The sequence below is a fragment of the Corythoichthys intestinalis genome, chromosome 9 (genome assembly GCF_030265065.1).
Source record: "Corythoichthys intestinalis isolate RoL2023-P3 chromosome 9, ASM3026506v1, whole genome shotgun sequence".
Lineage (NCBI taxonomy): Eukaryota > Metazoa > Chordata > Actinopteri > Syngnathiformes > Syngnathidae > Corythoichthys > Corythoichthys intestinalis.
The window spans coordinates 4,825,313-4,844,005 of NC_080403.1; the positions used below are offsets into that span (position 1 = coordinate 4,825,313).

General features: G+C 38.8%; 1 protein-coding gene across 1 annotated transcript in view; it reads right to left on the minus strand.

The window, feature by feature from the left end:
• The window catches only part of atp2b2 (ATPase plasma membrane Ca2+ transporting 2), a 329,843-nt gene extending 311,514 nt beyond the window's left edge, over nucleotides 1-18,329 (minus strand). Inside the window, exon 1 of the mRNA XM_057845541.1 lies at nucleotides 18,313-18,329. The gene's annotated coding sequence lies outside the window, so the exon portion shown is untranslated. The remainder of the gene's footprint in view (nucleotides 1-18,312) is intronic.
• Between the last annotated feature and the right edge of the window lie 364 nt (nucleotides 18,330-18,693).

Below are 18,693 nucleotides of genomic sequence, written 5' to 3' on the forward strand. Positions count from 1 at the left end.
CTGAAAGCAACATACCTCATAGAGAACCGTATTGCTATAGACCCTACCCACGTGACGTCACAACTCCGCTCTCCCGCCCAATTGTCCGTCAAAACATAGTGTTAACCTGTTACGGCTACGTACATTCCTCCTATTTACGGCGTGTTTTTCTGCTCCTTAACATTAATAATCAAAATGGTGAAGGCGTGTGTGGCTGTTGGTTGCACTAACAGAGAAGATGGAAGGAGAGACTTGAAGTTTTACCGTATTCCGAGGGATCCGTGAAAACTGGGCACCAAAAAATCACCACAGACTATGTAGTAGTCATTTTATATCCGGTAAGATGCATTTAAGATATACTTAGAGGGTTTTGGGCTGACAAATAACCACAATTAAGATCATTGCTAGGCTAATCGCCGACAACATACACGTATGTATGTAGTGAGAGTGCTATCGCTAAACCATATAAACATTAAAAGCCTTAACTCCATTGACAAACAACATGAAATACATTAGACTTGACAGTGGATGTTAGCAATAACAAAAGATTTTGAATTGAAAATTTCGTAACTCACCTTTCCAAGCACAAGATAGATTCCTGCCGAATTTTCGTGGACGAGGACCTGTTTCACCCAACCAGCAACGAAGTATTTATAAGCCTCCAAGCTCTTGAAGTTTTTCAAATTTTCGTGAGAATAGGCTGATTTTGTGTGGACAAGATAATTGTAAATATCAGTGTAGCAGATGTCAGGCAGACAGGGCGAAGACAGTGGGTCGAAAAACATCGATTTGGGCATCAAATATGGATCTGGCGACTGTATAGAACGAAGCTTTTCCACATAACGCCTTTTATGCAACACATCCAGTGAGTTTACGGCATCAGAAAGCACCGGGTCTTCCATGAAATGCATTTTAAATTCCTCGATCAATTGAAACCAATGCTAATACAGAGACAAAATGACGGACAAGTGGGCGGAACCATACAGCGAGCACGTGGTTTTGTGACGTCGGTGGGTAGGGTCTATAGCCAAGGAACATTTAACGATGGATAAGAACTATTAAGAGAACTTTCTGGAGAGGCCGCTGTTAAAAAATAAGGTTGATTTGTATGGTGAGTTTGTAGTGACCACTACATTATTACAGAATTCACCTAGGGAACTTATGTGGGGCATGTTGTGTTCCGGGGGGATATTATATTTTGCCGTGCGCGCTTCCGGCACAGACACTACAGACATTCGAGAGCCGTGCATGAACATCGGCAACACGTCTACTAAACGAGTTAGCGAGACTCAACAACATTCATCCGCTACAAGTTATATTTTCCCTGCACTTATGTTTGTTTTTAGCCCCGCCATTTTATTTTATACTTATATTTGTAATTTTCTACTACACATTGCCAGTCCGTGAAAATAAGGCCCACATCACACCGGTGCGTGGTGCAAAAAAGGTTCGGAACCACTGAGTTAACTGATTTATTTATGCACAATAGGTTTGTGTTGAGTGGTAATCTATCACACGTCTGATATGGTGGTATACAGACATCTCAAACACATTAAAATAATGTTAACTTAAAGTCCAGTGAACTGGATTTAGTCTATTTCAAAAACACTTTAGTTTTCATTTTAAACTACCAATTTTTGTCCTCAAATATTGAAAAGGTCTTGTCCTGCCTAACCTTGCAGAGTTGCTCTATCCTTATGCCCCTGCCTAGTACATCAGGTCAGCTGTCCAGCTGCTCCTGGTTTGAGCATTTTCTGTTAATGGCCCCAAAGAATGGAATGACCTCTCCCTCCATGCTTAAAACTCCCTTCAATAGCCATTTTTAGTTCAGTTCAGATAACACTTTTATCCCTAAGGGGCAATACAGTTAGCAGTGCATGGGCTGCAGCAAGGACAGGACATTTACCAAGCTTATTCAACAAAACATATAACTGTCAATATGCAGGACATCCAATTTGTCCAGCTGTAATGTGCAGTAGACAAGTGCAATAGTGTCAACAAAAATATATATGGCGGCAAACACTCAGGTGACTTGAAGTTTTGTCTGGGACCCCCAATTTGGCCAAATTTCAAAATTGTCCTATATGCATGTGTGATACATCATTGGAAAGCTTAAAATCTAAATTTTCTGGGGGGAGAATATTTTTGAATAGGAGGGCAGTTTAGAAAAACATTTTTTTTTTAAACAGCAAAACCCTAACTGGAGGTAAGAGCATGAGAGAGCAGAATTAAAGACGCCACGATTTTAACGAGCTATCATCGCGTACTTACCTCTTTTCGATCCAAAAAATCCATGTAGCATGTATCAACGAGTGTCAAGACACAGCTGTGAATGGCCACAGCTGGATTTTGGGGGAATTTTAAAGGTAAAACATGGTAATATAACAAGAGTCGCGATGCAGAAATCGCAGACATCAAGGAGTGGTCGAGATTTTCTTTTTCATATATTTACCCTTTTTTTTTCAACTTTTCTTTGTTTGGATCGATTATTTATCATCTCAAATAACGGGGAAAATGCGACAGTAAAAAAAAAAAAAAAATACAATTAAAAGATAATTATGAGGTACATATCCGTGACTCATTTACAGACACCATTTTTTTCATTGTAACGTAATTTGTGTAAAAGTTTAAAATATTGTAGTAATATGTAATAGTGCAGAATTTTAAAAAGTTTTTCAGTTTTTTTTTTTTTTTTTTTTTTTTTTTTTTTTACGAAATATTAGACATCAATTAATGATTCTAAGGCAAAAATTACGGACATTTTGAATAATAAATTTAATTTCTTCCCTTGTTTTTATGGCTAGGTTGAAAAAAAAAGCGGTTGTCTGTAAACTGGGGTATCCAGGGTAAAACGGACAAATTAAAATAGTTTGGGGTCTTAATGTGCCATGAATTTGCTATGGCAGCATATAGACATATTGTTTCTATCAAACACAACAGTTCTTTTGGCTTAAAATACAGCAGTTTATATTAAAGAGGGGTGCAAGAGCAGAAACTTCTGTTTCAGCCTTGTCTGTGTTTCCCGCCATAAATGTATTTAATAACCATAGAGTAAAAAAAAAGAAAAAAAAAACTACAATATATACTTTATTATAACTATTATAACTACACATTCTTTGTTCTTTTTCCTACAGGCATTCATTTATTCATCCAGCTTCAGTACCGCTCCTCCTCACAGGGCTGCGAGGGGGCTATAGACCCTACTCACCAATGTCACAGAATGACGTGTCGCTGTATCCGGCCACCATATTGTCCGTCATTGTTTATCCGTATTCTCAATGGTTTCAATTTGTCGTGCAATTTATAGTGCAATTCATGGAAGCCCCGGTGCTTTCAGACGCTGTAAACTCATTGGATGCGTTGCATAAAAGGCGTTATGTGGAAAAGCTTCAGTCTATCCATTCGCCAGATCCATATTTGATGCCTAAATCGATATTTTTCGACCCGCTATCTTTGCCCTCTCTGCCTGACATCTGCTACCCTGATATCTATAACTATCTTGTCCACACAAAATCAGCCTATTCTCACGAAAGTTTAAAAAACTTTAAGAGCAGCACTCTAAACAACATTACCCTTTACTTCCAATTTTCTAAAATGGCGACAATCAATTAAAAAAAAGTTGACTGCGATGGCCGACGCTTCAAGGATAGGTGGATATTGGACTATTTCTTCACTAAAACACGCAACAACTGTGTCTGCCACATTTGCAAAGAGACAGTCGCTGTTTTCAAAGAGTTCGATGTGACGCGATAATGATATTACCGAACAAGACACGCTGACATGTACGACAACATTACAGGGAAGATACGCAGCGAGAAATTATAGCAACTTGAAGCTAGTTTAATTTCACAGCAGCAGTATTTCGCAAGAGCCCGAGTGTCGAAAGACAACGCCACAAAGACGAGACTGTTGAAATTATGAATTAAAAAAAATAATAAAGCAAATGTGACACACAGAAGGGCTTGCTAAAATTTGTTTAAATATATTGTTCTATGTAAATCAGCCAAGGTAGCCACCCGCATTTTTACCACACCAAATCTTGCCCCCTTTGCAAAAGGTTTGGACACACCTGTTTAACTGATGATCCGTAGACGAGGCCAGCTTCTTTCACTTCGTACCAGCTAAATATTATTCAAAATGTAATGATGGTGGAAGAAATAAGCATCTTGAATTTGAAACTGTATGTTGTCAGCGATTACCCTCGCAATGATCTAAATTGTGGTTGTCAGCCCAAAACCCTCTAAATATATATTAAATGAATCTTACCAGATATAAAATGACTACTACATAATCTGTGGTGATCGTTTGGTGCCCAGTTTTCTTGTCGAATTGCAGCAGTCCATCTCGCTCTCCTCTCCGGGTCTCTCGGAATACGGTAGAATTTCAAGTCTCTCAGTCTATCTTCTCTGTTACTGCAACCATCCGCCACACACGCCTTCACCATTGATTATTAATGTTAACGAGCAGAAAAACACACCATAATAGGAGGAATTTACGTAGCGGTAATGCGTAAACACGACGACCTGACGGACAATATGGCGCGGAGGCGTGGTTGTGACGTCATGTGAGTGGGGTCTATCGTAGCCAACGCTGGGCTGGAGACAGGGTACAGAAACGGTTGCCAGCCAATTGCATCACTTCATCACCATGTGAAGGAAGAAGGTAAAACTAGTTAAGTAGGTAAATAACTCATCCCCTGCTTTTCTAAAAATATAAGACAATTTGCTATTACCATTCCATGAAGTCAGTATGACACTATCACACCTACAGAGATTTTGGAGTAATTAAATCAACCTTGCGGACATGTTTTTGAAATGTGGTTGCCGCCCGTGTGGGGCAGCACCCACAGTGCCCTCCTGGGTCGGCCCGGCCTGGGCCACGTCTCCTTCTACTACGTACCGGGGAGGTGCGCCCCGGTGTCATACTGCGCGCCCCTCCTGGGTCCTCACAGCAGGCCCCGCCATTCCCACACCTCTTTTAACGCACCACATACATAATACTCCACAGGGGGCTTTCGCGAGGGGCAGTGGGACATGCGGCTGGGAAGAACTTCCATGTGACGATCCCACTCCCCTAAGCCGGGCTCTCCTATTTTAATGCATACACTGCACCAATCTGGTGCACTCCGGCGCGGGTCGCTGGCTGGGTGCCGGTGGGTCAGCCTGGTATCGCATGTCCTCCTGATCCTGTCCTGCCCTGGGCTTAGTGGCAACGTGGGGGTCCTGCGATGTGCCATTTCGGTTGGGGGGGCTGCAGTGGTGGCTCGTTGTGCTGGGTGGGCGGTCGGTGGTGGGCGTGGATGGCGTTGGCACATCCCCTTGTCCCATTCCTGAAGGCCGGTTGTTGGGGGCGCGGATTGTCCAGGGGACCAGCCTGGATACCGGAGGGATGACGGCTGCCCCCATGCTGGTGATGCAGGAGGAGGGATGGCTGGCTCACTCCCCCCCCCCCCCCATTGGCTGGAGAAGGGCCGCAGCCCTGGGGCGGCTCCACGCGGCATTTCCACTCGTATGCAAGACTATCACATGTCAGATGGGATTCACGCATGACTAGGTGCAATTAGACACACTCAAATAGAGAATTGGTGTCAGGATTACTGATTAGGCAGGATAGAATAGGATGCCAACATATCCACACTCATCAGGGATTAACACAAATACTGGGTTCTACACCTCACATGGCTGATTTTTGTACACTTCACCCCTTCCAGTCACTTATCTTTCTGACTCTCCACCCTCCTTTTTCTCCTTGGTCATCACGCCCCCCACATGGTGTCAACCGGAAATACAACTAGCTAACGATAAAGCCGACATATTCAAAGTTAGTGTAGGCGTTGAATGTATTGTTTGTTGTTTGTGCTTTTTTTTGTCTCTCTCTCTCCTATTTTTTCACTTTATCCCCCCATAATGCCTTCCTGTTCGCTGCTTTCTCCTAATAAACAAAACATTGAATAATCACAATGGCAGTATGTCATACTCTCATGTGATACATTAAAACTGTTCAGATCATTAGGACACTCAAATTCCCATTCTCAGTGTCAAGCAGCTGAAAAGGACATGTAACAAAAATAAATAAATAAAAATAATTTCATACAGACTATCACACCTACAGAGATTTCTGAGAATTTAAATCAAACTTGTGTTCCGGTACATGTTTTTGGAATGTGGGAGAAAATGAGTACCCGGAGACAACCAACAGAAACCCTTGATCTAAGTGTTCTATATATAAATTACATTGAGTTGAGTGAAAACTAGGAGAAGATGAGCGCCCTCTGCCTTTTTTTTTTTTTTTTTCTTTATGGAAAAGTTCTGGACATCTCTGTGCAAGAGTCACTGACACAAGTTCAAGAAGGTTTCATTTAGTGAACAGGCAACTGTGACAGCGATACAAACACAAACACTTGTCCTCTCAATCAAATTCATTAAATGCTCATTTAAGGCAGATTTATGTCATAGTTTTAGTTTAGGATGCAAGCCCTTGAATCATAAGGATGTAGTACTGGCTTACGGGAAGGAAATGGAAAGGAAATAACATTTTATTCAGCGTTGTGTGCATTTCCTTTTATGCTGTATTAGTGTTGCCATAGTTTTACATTACTTTTAATGTACTGTACTTGCTTCCATCAAATGTGCAATTACCTTTGTGTTGCTAATTCATTTAATGTAATATTTGAAGAATAAAATATATATCAACATAACAAAACAAACAAACAAAAAAAGTCAAATTTCTTTAATGGAGCCTTTTGGAATACCTGCACCTACACTGACAAAGAAAAAAATTAGTTATTAGTTCGTAACAAGCACACAGTTTTATTTTTTTCTTCATTATTACTGATCTTGTGACAGTACTTTACAAAAAAACCTGTGGAATGGAAATAAATTATTTAATAAAGGAATAATAATAACTTTCTTAAAAGTGCCCTCCCATCAAAATGATTTTTTTCCCAAATGAGGGTGACCTGGTTGAGGTTTCACATTAATCGATTTATTGTAATTGGCTATGAGAGTCAAACACCTCTGTAAATGAGTGGGTTTTAAATGCGTTAGGAGACCACATCATCACCTTTTTATGCAGGTACCTGCCTACTTGGCACTTGCCACATTGGCAAGGTGACTCACAGCTACTGATGCTTTACCTCACATCAAATGATCAATACCTGTCTTCGTTATACATACACTGTAAATGCTACCAAAGACCTATAAGAGCAAAACATTTTCCTAGATGTAAATTCAACACAATCAAAACAAAGCTTAGTTACGTAATTCATATGAATGAGGAATCCAACTGTCTCCAGAGCAAGCTAAACAAGATCAGTTAGAAGAGCTTGAAAAAAAAGATATTTCGACCATTTTCAATCAAACAATACAAACCCTTAAATATTATAAAAAGTAACTATAATAATATAATAATTAGGGCTGTCAAAATTATCGCGTTAACGGGCGGTAATTAATTTTTTAAATTAATCACGTTAAAATATTTGACGCAATTAACGCACATGTCCCACTCAGACAGTATTCTGCCTTTTGGTAAGTTTTACAGCAAGGCTTTTTGTGCTGTCTAACAGCGAACTCTTGTGGTCGCTTTTAAACATGGTTTATTGTTTTCTTGCCAGTTCAATATGGCTGCACGACGTCTCGGGCCTACGCCTACGTTGTAATGTTGTGCTTATATGATCCTTGGACAAGATTTGTTGTAAAAAATTTACATATTATGTTAGTAAGCGAAATGTTATATGTTTTGTATGAGACGCTTTTTGTTTATGTTTAGAGAACCTGTATAGCGTGCTAAGCTAACGTTGTTGCGAATGCAATGCTTGTGTACTTTTTTTGTAGTTTTACGACGGTCTAAAGAGTACAATGGTTTGAGGCCATTTTATTAATAAATCAGATGAAAAAGGAAGAAGTCTGATTATTATGGCGTCGTTCACTAGCTGTCTAGCTTTGGAAAAAGTAGACGCTTCGGAGTGAGGACAGCATAGACAGATTTAAATGACAGTAGAGTGAAATGCCCACTACTGTCCTTATTTACCGTATGTTGAATGTATATATCCATCTTGTGTCTTATCTTTCCATTCCAACAATTTATTTTACAGAATATATATATATATATATATATATATATATATATATATATATAGGTAAAACACAAAATGGCAAAGTCCAAACACAAATGCAATCACAAAAATGAAGTGTACCACGAATACGAACGTAACCCCAACGTACAGAAAAATATGGCATATTTTATAGATGGTTTTAATTGCGATTAATTGCGATTAATTACGATTGATTAATTTTTAAGCTGTAATTAATGCGATTAAAAATTTTAATCGTTGGACAGCCCTAATAATAATATTATTATAAATATATAATATAATATTTACCATATAATAAATACATATATTAATTCATTCATTCATTTTCCATGCCGCTTATCCTCATGAGGGTTGCAGAGGTGCTGGAGCCTATCCCAGCTACCTACGGGCAATTAGTGGGGTAAACCATGAATTGGTTTACAGCCAATCACGGGGCACAATGAGACAAACAACCATTCCACACTCATACCTACAGACAATTTAGAGTGTTCAATCAGCCTAGAACGCATTTTTTGGGATGTGGGAGGAAACCCATGCAGGCAAGGGGAGAACATGCAAATTCCACACAGGAAGGCCGGCTGCCTGGTACACCAGACTCACCGCTGTTCCAGCTATTGAGTCTGGCCACCATTCAGCGGATACAATTTCCAGGGCGGAGCAAGCCACAGCAAACAGACAGAGGAGTGGACCAATCAGCGACGGGCAGATGTGACGTTAGTAAAACGACGAGGGCAGGACGAGGGACTTGCGTGCGGAAGTAAACATATGAGGAGAGCGGAGTTTATTCAACATGGCTAGCGTGAGACAGACTGTTGTCAATGACTCGTGTCGATGTGTTTTTGGTCATTTAAAACTGATTTTACCGTGGATTGGAACATATTCTCGGCTCTCGTGGTCACCATCTGTGTTGTTGCGGAGAAGACTTCCGACGCGCAAGAGTGACGTTGCTCGTTAACAACACGTCACGCAAATAAACGAATCTGATTTGTCGATTGATTTTGTACCAGCTCGAGAGGCCGTTAATGGGCTGGTTCCCAGACTTTTCTCTCAGTGTTTGAAAAATACAGGGAGAACAGTCTGGCCGAAGGCCAGAGCCCGGGCTTGAACCCTTCATCTCAGAACTGTGAGGCAGATCTGCTAACCACTTGGCCAAGGCACCGTGACCCTATATAATAAATAAATAAATACAGTAAATATACAATATTACTTCTTTTTTTATTATCATATTTTTTTTTTCAATTTTACAAACTGATGGAAGATAACAGTTTATTTGTCCATATGTACATAAACTTATGTACAGTCCTGAACTCCACCATAACAACAATAAGGCAAGGCAAGGCAAATTTATTTATATAGCACAATTCAACACAAGGCAATTCAAAGTGCTTAACAATAACAATATTGTAGTAGTATACTATAGAGCCCCTAAAGGGACATCAACAGAAATAAAAGAAATTTAAACCATCTGGTGCACACCAGATAGTATGTGATGCCCACCAGAAATTAGCATTTAAGCTAGCGGATTTTTGCTATGCAAGTTAGCCAATTGTTCTTTTGTTGTACCTAGATGCTCATTTATTTATTTATTTTTATACCGTTTGAGGCTAGATCGGATGCTAGTTGAGTCCAAGATTGAAGTAAAGCTCAACTAAATCCTGTTCAGTGATCCCTCGATACTTCGCGCCCTCAGTACATCACGGATTTTTTTTTTCAATGAAAAAATAAATAAATAAATAAATACAGATAATCTGTCCTGAGCCGATCGCGTAGTCTACCTCTCCCTCCCTGCCTCCCTCCCTCTCCCTGCTCTTTGTTCGTCAGGCAGTGCACTGGAGTTGCCTATTAAAGAAAATGGTGATTAACAGACAGTAAAGCTTAGATCTTGCCAGAGACTCGAACTTCAAAGCGCCGCATGCGTCAATCCTTGTTTAACTTGTTCAACAGTTGCTGTGGCAACTCATTGTGTGTTAGTGAGCAGTTTGAGCGGATTCGAGTGGACTCACTCAAGGAAGCAATTAATAAAGGCAAGCATTTTTTTAAACTTTTTTTAAACAGATTGGGCGTCTACTTATTTTCTTGTTTAAAAATAATTCTGTGGGAAGGTAACATGTTTAGAATTTATCATAATTATTAAATTTAAAGTGCTAAAAAAAACATTTATTAAAATATACTGAATATGTACATTAAAGTTTTTTTTTTTTAATTATATTTTGGGAAAAAAGGTGAAAAATATGTCTTATATGTATCTCTTTCCAATGACAAATGTGAATAAATACATTGAACACAAAAAAAAAAAAAAAAAAAAATGGGGGGGGCGCTGCTTCGCGGTTTTTCACTTATCGCGGCGGGTTCTGGTCCCCATTAACCACAAAAAAAGAGGGATCACTCTATAATCATTTTTAGCATGCAAAAATTGCCAGTGTTTGATGCACGCCTGAGCTTAGCCTCAAACGATACAAAAAAATAAATAAATGAGGATCTTACAAAAGAACAATTGGCTACCTTGCATAGCAAAGGTCCGCTAGCTTAAATGCCATATAATGCTAATGTTTACCAGATTGTTTCATAGTTACTAGTGCGCATCATACACTATCTGGTGCACACCAGATGGTTTAAATTTCTTTTATTTCTGTTGATGTCCCTTTAGGCGCTACGTAGTATACCGTACATTTTGCACTATTTTAACGTATTTTCTGTGACCTTATCTTGAGCACTGTACCTAGGGACGCCAGCAATGAGCAGGAATTACATGAATATTACCGTCATTTACGTATAATTCAACACCAGCCCCTTTATACTGTACTTTTTGCCGCTGTAGTCATCAGCGCAACAAATTAACAAGGAGTGAACCGAATCAACTCGCATGCAAAGCACTATTTTAAAATCACTCTGCAAGTCAGGCAGCATAGAGGTAGTCCACCTAGAGCGGACGCCTCGCCGGGGGGGTGGGCATTCATTTTGGCTTCTTCAACGGGCCTGCAGCACGGTGCAGTGAGTGCATGGGGTCGTTGATTGTATCTTTAATGGTCGCTGTGTGGACGCAGCATTAGCATGGTCAAGTTATTTGCTCTCAGGGGCAATTTCCACTGAGTGAACAGCATTTTTCCGTTCACTCCTTCAAACGCACGTTAAGAAAATGCCAAGTTGCTTATACATTACTAATAAAAGGAGTGAATGCTGATTGTACTTTAATCAACTTATCGGTTACTGCAGCCTGCGAGCACACAGGGCAACAAGACATACTTTAAATGGGATATTCCCTATTTTAACCACACATTTTTTTATGATAGTACAACTTCATGACAGGACACAGAAACAACTTTATTGAACCCAATATGTTAAACAAATTGGAAGTCCACTGTTTTCAGTTGCTATTTCAAAAGGACCACACTTTTTTGTTTGCCATAGTCTGATAATTTGCCAAGAAATACGATATTCTAATATCTTGCCTCCAAAAACTCATCAAAATTCAGGTGCCAAAGGCATTTTCGATTAGTTAGATCACATTTATTTACATTGCCCTTAATCAGAGCAAGTATTCAATGGGCCTTACGCATCCAGAGTTGGCAAAATACGTAAATGACAACATCCCTAGATCTAAACCCTCTGCCTTAAAAAGGCAATTAAAATTACTTTACAATGCAAACATTGTAGACATTCAGACATTAACTTTGGCATTGTTCATTGATAGCTGGTAAGAATCAACCATCAGTGCAGCATGACGTAATAAGGAAGACCACTAGTAGAAAATAATAATAATAAGGGTGATCGATATGGAGTAAGCCGTGTATGAATGTTACCACGGGTACATAAAAGCCATCAGAAGTCCTTTACACCTCTCTACAACAGTACTTCTCAAATAGAGGGGAGCAATGCCTGGGGGGAGGGGAAGTGCATGCAACCTCGCGGAACATACTTTTTTTTGCCGTACTAGAATAGCGTGTAATTGGACATCCACTCAGTGGGTGGCAGTGGCGCTCTCATTTTTAGTGTGTGCAGTATTTTTGCATTAAACAAGAGCACACAGCAAAGACCAGGCTCTATGAAGTATCCTGACGCTAAGACGAGGAAATATGACATTCATTAACATTGACAGCCATAGATGTCCAATTCAATTTAACAGAGTAGGTTGGAAGAGAATAATCACTACCTACTACAGTTCATATGGGTTAGGGCAGTACTTCTCAAATAGTGGGCCGCGCCCTAACCCCCTCTCCCCCCCAGGGTGGCACATGTGACCTCGGGAAAATACTTTTTTGCCGTAGGAGGATTCAAATGTAATTGCACATCCACTCAGTGGCTGGCAGTGGCGCGTTCATTTTCAGAGTGTGCGCAGTATTTTCGAACCAAACAAGAGCACACAGCAAAGAGCACTGGAGATGTGAAGAACTAATGCTGCATTCGAGGACGGTGGGAAGTCGGCGTTTTCAAACCTCCGACCAGGTAAATATGGAACGCCACTCGAACTGTAAGCTGACCATATCTGTATCTATCCATCCATCCCCTCCATCCATCCATCATCCATTTAATATTAAATTAATTTAGTTATTCAACACAACTACCTGTAACACTACATGATTTTTTTGTGACACTGCGTAAAGATATGCTATTTACGTGCAATATTCCAATGCCTTGACTGTCAACCGCTGCTACTTCACTTCGATTATTTGCACTGCCTGAACATAGGACTACCACATACACATTTTATATTTATTTACCGTATTTTTCAGACTATTAGTTGCAGTGTTTTTCATTGTTTGGCTGGGGATGCGACTTATACTCTGGAGCGACTTATGTGTGAATTTATTAACACATTATTATATCATTTCAAACGTTATTTTCACACTAAACTGCAAGATTGCGCTCACTGCCTGTGTTTCAGCTTTGACGGTAATTTATAAATACAAATAAAAACAACTCAGAAGGGCTGAACAAAATGGCACTGAAAAGAAAATCCTATTCTGCAGATAACAAGTTGCAACTAGTGAAATATGTCTTTAAAAAGCAGCTTCGAGCAGCATGAAGAATGTTTGCAGTTAGCGAGAAACGTGTAAGGAACTGGCGAAATGAGGTTACTCTTTCTGAAATAAAGAAAACAAAAAAAGCTCATCTTGGGCAAAGAGTTGCCTTTCAAGATTACATGTCTGTTCTTGGTGTCAGATTTTATCAAATAAATTTCCCCCACAAATGCGGCTAATACACCGTTGCGACTTATAGTCCGAAAAATACGGTAGATTTTATACTTTTATACTTGCAAGTCAATTCGAGATTTTTTTTTACTTGTCCTGCACTGTAAAGGGAGATGCACCACAATTTCATTGTACGACTGTATAATGACAATAAAGGGCTATTCTATTCTATTCTATTCTATTCTATTCTATTCTATTCTATTCTATTCTATTCTATTCTATTCTATTCTATTCTATTTGCATGAAGTTATCCGATGATTTGTGAGGTATAAGTAGAAATAAAGCAAATTATACAAATATATCTTATCTATTATTAAATTAATTTAGCTGCTCAACACGACTTCACGTGACACAATATGATTTTTACTGACCTTGCATGAGGATATCCTGTTCTCTATGGCCAAAATAAAAAACAACTTTTCGCGATCAGCCATCTTTGCTGTTTACATTCGCTTTGAGCGCTTTGAGGTCACAACTGCTACCATCCAAGTGGGATAAGTCCGACTTCCCACCTCCCTCAAATGCAGCATAAGATATGACGAAGATTATGTAGCGTTTGGCTTTTGGCTATGACTTATAATATAGTGGGAGATGAGGAAAGACCAGTCTGTTTACTGTGTCTAAAAATGTTTGCAGCGGACAGCAGGAAGTAGGGTTGTTCCGATCATGTTTTTTTTGCTCCCGATCCGATCCCGATCGGTTTAGTTTGAGTATCTGCCGATCCCGATATTTCCCGATCCGATTGCTTTTTTTTGCTCCCGATTCAATTCCAATTATTCCCGATAATTTTTCCCGATCATATACATTTTGGCAATGCATTAAGAAAAAAATGAATAAAACTCGGACGAATATATACATTCAACATACAGTACATAAGTACTGTATTTGTTTATTATGACAATAAATCCTCAAGATGGCATTTACATTATTAACATTCTTTCTGTGAGAGGGATCCACTGATAGAAAGACTTGTGACTTTGTATATTGTGACTAAATATTGCCATCTAGTGTATTTGTTGAGCTTTAGTAAATGATACTGAAGGCCATGCCCAAATGCATGATGGGAAGTGGAACCATGACTGTGCGTAGTGCTACCAATATCTTCTCTGCGTTGGGAAGTAACATAAGGTGTTAAAAAAAAGATCAATTGCTACCTTGCTTCCCCACATTGCTTCCCATGATATTTCTAATCGTAGGGAGAGGGATTGTAAGGCTTTAGCCAATTAAAATAAGGCTCCAATGGCTGCCAAAATTCACTCTACTCATTCTACGCTGCCTTTTAGCTCTCTATATAGGCTAAACGGCACCATTACAGATGGAGCGCGACAATACGTGAATGGGTCGTGCAGTGCATGCATTAATTGCGTTAAATATTTTAACGTGATACATTTTTTAAAAAATTAATTACCGCCGGTTTTGGGATAAATTTGATAACCCTACCTTAAGCCTAAACTAAAGACTCTGGATAAGTGTAACATATTATGTCTGTAACGTTAAATACAATTAGAAAATGATTTAATTAAAATATATATATATATTAAAAAAAGGAATGGCCGATATTTTTTTGCCGATTCCGATACTTTGAAAATGACGTGATCGGACCCGATCGATCGGGACATCGCTAGCAGGATGCCAAATCAATTAAGACATCACTTAAAGACATTAGCCCCCGATCACATTGATAAGCCGCTCAAATTTTTTTCAGCGAAAAGCTGCCGAATATTGCCAACAATTATTCTGCTTTCTGAGTGCTACATCAGTAAACCACCGAGCACTGTTAGAATCATAGAAGGTAGCATCCCAAGTTGCTCAGTGCAAAAAAACAAAAAACAAAAAAAACATACCATAGCAGAGGAGCTGATACTGCGCACAGTATTAGACATGGTTTCGGTCAGGCTGGACAAAACATGTGCTGCAAAAAATGACACTTGTTTTTGTTATATTAATTTTGTTTGGCATGTTGTGCGCTGAGACAGTGTTGCTGATCAATTTGAAGTTATTGTCATTTATTGATTTCATGAAATTTTATTTTTCAGTATCAAATAGTCAAAAAATGTGCCTTTGAGTTTATGGTTGTTTTTTGTTTTTTGCTTTCAGGCAAATTGATGCGCTTTAAGTCTTTTCTGTTACAAGCAAAAACAGTGTTAATATGGCTGTTAATAAAGTTATAGTTTATTGTAAGTTGATCTATATTTTTTCTTTAATGTTAACAAGGGAACAATGTCATGCAGAGGTGTGCTTATAATATTTTTATAGACAAATGATACTATTTACAATGGCGACAGAAAGTGAGAAGCACTGCTCTACAACAACCACCAGCCATCCCAATCTTTGGAATGAAGCAGAACATTCATTTACTGTATACTGCTTATCCTCAATATATTCAAAAACATATTACAAAGAGTTCACAACATGAACCAAAAGGATTAAATGAAATGATCCACAAGTTTCCAGGAAATGTGTTAAGTAGGATTAGTCTATGCTGCATTCAACACAACTGGGAATATTGGAAATGTACAAAGTCTGAGCTCCAACCATTTCAGGTAAATGTCCACAAGCTAAGTTGCTTAACTCATTTTGACCACTTCAAATTTAGTGTGAAACTCTTTTTGGTCCTATTTCCCTTAAATGTGGTGAGAATAAGGAGAATTCAGTCATTTACGTAGTGTACTGTGTGCTCATTTGGAAGGTACTTTTAAGATGTTTTAAGAAAAAACCTGATCAACCCAACAACAAATTGAGGTAAAACATCAATTCTAAGGTGAGCCTCTATTTCAGCTGATGCAAAATCATCATTTGTGTTCTCCAAAGTGTGACACTGGGGACACTTGACTATTTTCCATGATCAATAACTTTCCAATTGAGCCTAAATTCTCTATGGGTGATGGTGGATGACATAACTCCTGGTTCCATTTCAGTGTTGAACCCATAGTGGAGACCTGCCTGAAAGTAGCCAGTCTCGTATTTCTAAGAGTTTAAAATCATTGCAAACTGTTCAAACTGTTTTCTGATGCCCTCGAATAGCACTTAATAGAACTCATTAATAACCGAGTTCAGCACCAAACTAACACCACACAGATCCATCCATTCTGCATGTCTTATTCACTAAGAAATGATGGCTAAATATCATTCTTCATTTTCAAAGAATGTCTCCTGAAGAATCTATCTACAAAATGCAGTTAGAATAATAAAACCCTTTAAAAAGTACAAATTAAAAGCTACAAAATATTATTGGAAACGTTATTCAACACTTTTACCAATTTACCACTAATCTAATGTAGGCTATTAGCACTGTCAGTCAGCTACATACTAATTAAACACCATATTAGCCTTATTAGCACAAGCTAGCAACTAACACAGTGGTGGGAAATTGTTCATAAGCAATGTTTTATTTTTATTTAATTATTATTTTTTTAAGTCGTTAAGCCTGAAGACACAAAAAATAGGAAATTTAAAGGGATCCTCGGACTGAAAGACTTGTAGGCTCCAATAAGCTACAAGTGTTAGTTACAAGTTATAAGAAACACAAGATATTGCCGTTGATTTACAATTCTCTAATATTCAGAACATATTTTGAGCTACGGAGGGCGCCATGTTTTAAGCGCGCGATGGACGCTCGGGGGGATGACGTAGATTGTCATTGTCACTTGACAAATACTACCGGTTTACTGCAATTCCTTCTACGCGGCAAGACATCCAACACATGCGCACATCGGTTAAAAGCGGCAAGTACTTATTATTTTGTTTTTATTGAGTCTTTTATTTCCTTTTCATTGCCTCAAAATACTTTTTGTATTTGTTTCCCTCTCATACTTTTAATTATTGTGTTTTCTTGTGGTAGGTTTAAAGCAGATTGTTGATCTGTTGACCACATTAGTCACGTAGCTAATCTAAACCACCCTTATTTGATATTATTACGTCTCAGTATTTTATTAAGGCATCTTTGGTATGTTCTCTTTGTATCTAAACAATTCAATCAAATTCGCTTCTTGTCTTGTCTCGTTTCGCCGGTGTAGCACATTTTGGCAGAACACACTTTTTTTGTCGTACTCTCGTCTCGTCTCATCCTGTCTTTCCTGTTCATTTTTCTTTTGCTGCTCGTTTTGTGAAATATCGACAATGCTGTAATGCTGATTAATGTTCCTTTCGGGTTCAAATTGAAAGGTTTGAACAGATGACATGTTTATGTCACTAAAGTCATACTCTGGAAGCCCGTCAGCATAACCATGTGACATCACTGCCCTGCGACGCCAACAACAATGGCGACCTACTAGTTAAACTAATTTTACAAATTGTATAAAAATGAAAACATCAACAGGGGTTTCAATATCAAATTATTTGAACTTATAATAATGTTTATCTTTTGAGAAGTCTTTCTATCCGTGGATCCCTTTAAGCTATGCAGGCTACGACTATGAGCCAGTGCCAACTCTGGAGAAACATTTGAGCAACTATTGTGGGTTTTTGCTACTCTCTGGGGAGATTTTGTCTGTTGTCACAGGGTCTCGGTTTCCCACATGTTCCCACCAGCTACCCCACCTCTCCGCAAAAAATATATATACTGTATATGTATATATATATATATATATATATATATATATATATATATATATATATATATATATATATATATTTGTCTTTTCTGTATAGTGCTTGTCTTCATTATGGTCATGGGTGAACTGGAGTCCATCCTTGCTGAGTTTGGAGCAAGAGGCAGTATACGCCTTGGACTGGTCACCAGCTAATCGCATTGAAAACAAATAGATCACATTAAAACATCTGACTTTGTAATTTTTCATTTGAGACACCGAGAAACAGACAAATACATAGTGGTTGTTTCCCTATTCAAATGTATAGCAATTATAACTCATGTGTAGTGTCAAGGGGGGGAAACGGTAGGGAAGATTGAAGTTTATCAAAGGTAGAAATAAGGTAAGAGCATCAAACTACAAGCTGTGATTCGAAAATTGCAACAACAACAAAAAAATAAGAAAACCAAAAAGGCCATTCAAAAAGTGTAATGTCATCATTGCACAATCACACAGTACTCACAAGGGGAAAAAGTGTGTCCTGTTCCAGGTACTCTGTGGTATCCTTCTAGTTCTGCTGCAAGTGGCTCACCTGCGTGACTCCAAAGGTAATGTGGAGCTTGTGACTTGGGCTTTTCCCTCCCGTACGCACTGCAGAGCAGGCATTATGAGACGCTGAAAGAGAGGCAATGCATAGAGGAGGAGGACAAGGATAAGGAAGGAGGGAGTGAGGCAGAGAGGGTGGGAAACAACTTTTGTAGATATTTACCAAGGTTTACGCACAACAATATCCAATGAGATGTTTGAAGTGACATTTTATTGTCATTATCTGCTATTAAGAAATTACTGTTGTGTCGGCAAAAAAAAAAAAAAAGAAATCAATGAAATTACAGCTACAGCCAGT